Source organism: Phoca vitulina, unplaced genomic scaffold (genome assembly GCF_004348235.1).
Source record: "Phoca vitulina isolate PV1807 unplaced genomic scaffold, GSC_HSeal_1.0 scaffold9, whole genome shotgun sequence".
Taxonomy (NCBI): domain Eukaryota; kingdom Metazoa; phylum Chordata; class Mammalia; order Carnivora; family Phocidae; genus Phoca; species Phoca vitulina.
The window spans coordinates 63,820,914-63,826,680 of NW_022589712.1; the positions used below are offsets into that span (position 1 = coordinate 63,820,914).

Here is a 5,767-nt window from a genome sequence, read left to right on the forward strand (position 1 = left end):
TTCCTCTCATAAATCCTTTGTTCTAAAAAAGCAAATTATATATATAAATATATATATGTGTGTGTGTGTGTGTGTGTGTGTGTGTATTTATTTATTTACTTATTTGTATTTATATTTATTTATTTATGAGAGTGGGCAAGAGAGAGAGAGAAAGAGCATGAGCAGGGGGAAGGAGCAGAGGGAGAGGAAGAAGCAGACTCCCCACTGAGCAGGGAGCTTGTTGGGGGGCTCTAGCCCAGGACCCTGGGATCAGGACCTGAACCGAAGGCAGTTGCTTAACCAACTGAGCCACACAGGTGCCCTCAAAAAGCAAAATTTGAGAAATTTTGTTTTTTCTTTGGGTTAATTTTCCTTTCTTCTTTTTTATTTTTTTTTTAAGATTTTATTTATTTATTTAAAAGAGCTGAGAGAGAGAGCGCGCGTGTGTGAGCGGGGAGTGGGTAAGGTGGAGCAGAAGGAGAGGGACAAGCAGACTCTGTACTGAGCTTGGAGCCCAATGCAGGGCTCAATCTCATGACCTGGAAAATCATGACCTGAGCTGAAACCAAGGGTCAGATGTTTAACTGACTCTGCCACTCAGGCACCCCTCTTATTCTTTTATCACATTTTCTTATAAGCTTTTTCTTTATTCCTAGGCATACTGGATGCCACTCATCTATGTCTCTATAGCATCCTGTACCGACTGTTATAATACATTTTATTATGTTGTATCATATTTCTGTAGTTGTTCATCTCTCCCACTAAAATGGCATCTCCTTAATAACAGAATTCTTTTTTACCCTTCATCCCCTAATACATGTCACAGGGCCTAGCATATGGGACAAACCCAATAAATATTTGCTAAATAAAGGTGTTAACAAAATTAATGGAACACCAGTAAATTCTGTGAGTGTTGATAATGTAGGAGAACTTAAGTCATTATTTAAATTTTGGTTCCAGGGAGTGCCTAGCTGGCTCAGTCTTTAGAGTATGCCCCTCTTAATCTCGGGGTTGTGTGTTCAAGCCCCATATTGGGTGTAGAGATTACTTACAAAGAAATGTTTTAAAAAATAAATAAATTTTATCTCCGTATAATGTATTTTGTTATTATTGAATAAATAAGCTTCAAAAATATTATCTAGGCCAACTTCCTAAATAGAATTAATACTACACTTTGGCAATTATAGAGTGCCAATTCTATTCTTAAAGTTTATATTAAAAATAGTTCATAAAATATTATGTGAATGCATAAAAATATTACAGCAGATATGATTCTCTAATTGCATGTTTTAAAAAATTGAGAAAAAGAAATCTTTGTCTAGTTAATCAAAGAAGTTAGCTGAGAAATGTTTATGGGAAAGCAGACATCTATAAGGCAATATCTAAGCAAAATTGTTGTATATAGTAAGAAATCAAACATATTTACTAAAACAAACAAAAAGTATTTGGTAGCTCCCAGGACAGAAGGAAGAAGGAAAGAATCAGGCCCATGGACAGAAACCATGGATATTAAATGCTGAAATGCATTCATCATCTCTCTTAGACATTGCTTTTGGGTGATTCAACCCAAATTATGTGTGTCTGCATTTGTGATTAACCTTTGTGGAAAAGGGAATCTAACTAGTCTACTTCTGAAATTAGGGGAAATGTGCTTCTGTGATGTAGCTTATTGTGTATTTGGGGGTGAGGGGAGATAATTTCCCCAAAGGTCACAGATCAGATCAAAAACAAAAACAATGTCAGAACTTACCATAATCATTTAAGTTCTCACACTTTATATATATATTTAACCTTGTAATGAAAAGAAGAAAGTAATTGGTATAAACAGACAATAGAGTTAACTGTTGATTGATATTTCAAAGTTACACTATGGATTGAAAACTTTCACTCTTTTCTTTTTTCAGTTAAAATTAGCTAATATCCAGGGAAATTAACTTTCTCTTACGATAGTCTACCAGAAGTTTCAGGAAAATAGACTCTCATTATTAACTCTTTTAACAGACAGAATTTGCTATGATAAAAGTTTGGGTAAACAGATGTTTGGAAAATTGAAAAAGTAATAATAAATATTGAAATAACAAAGTAGCAATAACTGTAGGAAGGAGATGCTACCCATCTGGAAGGAGAAACAAAGGGGAAGTTAGAATCCAGAATCATAGAGGAGGAGAGGCTCCCAGACACAGCTCAGTATCTAGTCCTTTGGGAAGTAGGTCCTACTTGGCTCTACTTGGTGGTGAGAGTTGACTGCACTTGGTTTTGGAGCACCCAGGGAAGCAGGGGACTGGAAGGAACAGCTGCAGGGGTAAAGAGACATTCTTGGGCTAGGAGAGCCAAGAAGCAAAAGGACAAGAGAAAGCGCTTTCTCCTCTTTTCCTACCATACTTTCTTCCTTGTATGTCTCTCTTGATAAGGGAGAATTGAAGCCCCAGCTTACATAAAAGAGTGTGAAAGAGGGAGAGACAAGAGTGTTGAAGCTGAGAAACAACAGCTTCATAACCACTACAAACAATGTTACATTTTGACACACTGTTATTTTTCCACATTAGCCCTTATTTTATTGTCATTTTAATTTGATGTCATTAATTACAAGTTACTTCCTGTAATACTGATAGTATATAGAATGCCAATAAAGTTTCTGTGAATTTTATTTTTGTCTTTGTTAAAAAGTTACCCAACTTTTGACTAGGAAATTCTAGAATTCTAACTTTTGACTGGGTAATAGTTTTATAATACATTTATGATTCTTTGGCTCTAGTAAATAAAGCCAACGTAGTAATCATATCGCCATATTTTGGTCCTCCTTTAAGGCAGAGGATAATATCTATAAGCCTGCCATGCCAGATATAGTCTATTAGTCACAGGAAAAAACAGCAGCGTGTGGAATGGATCAGCCCAAATTCATCATGACCACTAAAAAACAACACAAAACAAATATCTTATTAGTGATGTGCCAAGAGCTTGATCATTTCGAGTGAAGGATGGCATGTTAATGAATACGTATAAAGGCAGTTCTCAAATTCACATATTTCAAATTAACAGCAATCAGTCAATTACACGCATGATATCGACTTGCTTCACATATTGCCCTTGAGTAGGCTGGAAACATACAAATGAAACTAAGTCAGATTTATGATGGATTTGGAGGAGATTCCTAATTTAAAGCATAGCAAATACTTTATCTTCCTGATACACAGAATCAAGCAGCTTTAATCAAAATAATATCTCTAAAATAGGCACAAATAATAGCTAAGCAGATATGGAAGGGAAACAAACAACAACAAAAACCCTAAGCTGAATAAATTGGGAAGGCATTGAACAGGAAATATTGGCCTTTGACCTGTTATTATATAATGGATTTTCTAAAGTAAGGTAATACATTTTCTGAAGTCTATTATAAAATAGGATTCCAAAAATACATGGACCAGTAGTAGCATTGCTGGAATAAATACAGACATAGGGACTCATACAACTCAACTGCAAAAAACAAAAACAACCCCCCAAAATGGCAAAAGGCCTAACCAGGTAATTTTCCAAAAACATACCAATGTCCAATAGGTACATGAAAAGGTGCTCCACATCACTAATCATCAGGGTAGTGCAAATCAAAACACAATGAGATGTCAATTCACAGCTGTTAAGAAGTCTATTATTAAAAGATGTATTTATTTAGTTGAGATGGGAGGGGCAGACGGAGAAGGGGAGAGAGTCTCAAGCAGACTCCTCTCTGAGTGTGGAGCCCAACGGGATCCCACCACCCCAAGATCATGACCTGAGCCAAAACCAAGAGTCAGATGCTTAACTGACTGTACCACCCAGGTGCCCCAAGAAGTCTATTTTTATAAAGATAAGAGGTGAGGATATTGACAAAAGCAAACCCTTGTACACTGTTGGTGGGGTTGTAAACTGGCACAGCCATTATGGAAAACAGTATGGAGGTTCCTCAAGAAATTAAAAATAGAACTACCATATAACCAAGAACTCCCACTTTTGAGTATATATCCAAGGGAAACAAAATGATTATATCAAAGACATAGTTCCACTCCCATGTTAATTGCAGCACTATTCACAATAGCCAAGTTATGGAAATAACCTAAGTATCCATTGACAGATAAAGAAAGAAAATGTGATTTTATATATATGATTATACATGTATATTCAACTTTAATACATATATATAAGCTGAATATTATTCAGCTTTAAAAAAGAGAGAAATCCTGCCATCCATGGATGAATTTGGAGGGTGTTACACTAAGCGAAATTTATTTATATGTGGAATCTAAATACATATATTCCTTTGGGGGGGTTATGGTATACTTTATTGATGGTACATGACAAGATAAGGCTCCCCAAACCCCTCCCCTTCTTCAGGGAGTCTGGGATGGAAACTGTATAGAGGTTGGGAGATTCTCAGTGTGTTGGGGGATGAGTTGAGGCAAGGACTCCCCCAGCAACTGAAGGACTCTCTCTTCCTCTTGCTCTTACTAGGGCTAGTCGTCCAGGGGCTCTTACTCCTTGGAGGCCATGTGGACCATAAGGTCCACCACTTGGTTGCTATAGCCAGATTCATTGTCTTATTAGAAAATGAGCTTGACAAAGTGGTCATTGAGGGTAATGCCAGCCCCAGCAGCAACAGTGGAAGAGTGGATATCATTGTTAAAGTCACAGGAGACAACCTGGTCCTCAGTGGAGCCTAGGATGTCCATGGGGGGCCCTCTGATGCCTGCTTCTACTGGCACTGCCGAGGCTGAATGGGAAGCTCATTGGCACGGCCTTCCATGTCCCTAGCCCCAATATGTCAGTTGTGGATCCGACCCACCTCCTGGAGAAAGCTACCAAATACAATGACATCAAGAATGTAGTGAAGCAGGCAGTCATTGTATTTGGTAGCTTTCTCCAAGAGGTGGGTCAGATCCACAACTGACATATTGGGGCTAGGGACACGGAAGGCCGTGCCAATGAGCTTCCCATTCAGACTTGGCAGTGCCAGTAGAAGAAGGCATGATGTTCTGGGAACCCCTTGGCCATTATGTCATAGCTTCCCAGAGGGGCTGTCCATGGTCTTCTGGGTGGCAGTGATGGCATGGACTGTGGTCATGAGTCCCTCCACAATGCCGAAGTTGTCATGGATGACCTTGGCCAGAGGGACCAAGCACTTGGTGGTTCAGGAGGCATTGCTGACAATCTTGAGGGAGTTGTCATATTTATCATGGTTCACGCCCATCACAAATATGGCATCAGCAGAAGGAGCAGAGATTATGACCCTCTTGGCTTCACCTTTCACATGAACCCCAGCCTTCTACATGTTGGTGAAGACCCTAGTGGACTCCACAACATACTCAGCTGGTGCTGAATTCTCAGCCTTGACTGTGCCATTGAATTTGCCATGAATGGAATCATACTGAAACACGCAGACCATGTCGTTGAGGTCAATAAAGGGATCACTGATGGCAACGGTATCCACTTTGCCAGAGTTAAAAGTAGCCCCGGTGACCAGGCACCCAATATGGTCAAATTCGTTTACTCCCACCTTATCCATTGTGTCTTGGGGACCGTGACTGGCACCACACCAGAAGATGCAGCTGTTGGTCCAATGGGGAGGAGCAGAGAGCCTAAATACATATATTCTTAATGTGATCATTTCAATAGAAAAGATCAATTTCAAACTATGTTTTATTTGGTAATAATTATAGTATTTTAAATATAGTCATGTGTTAATTGTAAAAATCCTTTTAAATTCTTTAAAATTTTTGATAAAAGATAAAAACAATACTCTAGGGATCATGTTTAT

At 38.5% G+C, this 5,767-nt stretch overlaps 1 pseudogene; it reads right to left on the bottom strand.

Annotated features, from left to right (window-relative positions):
• Nucleotides 1-4,484: 4,484 nt before the first annotated feature.
• LOC116634286 lies at nt 4,485-5,515 on the bottom strand (annotated as a pseudogene).
• Between the last annotated feature and the right edge of the window lie 252 nt (nt 5,516-5,767).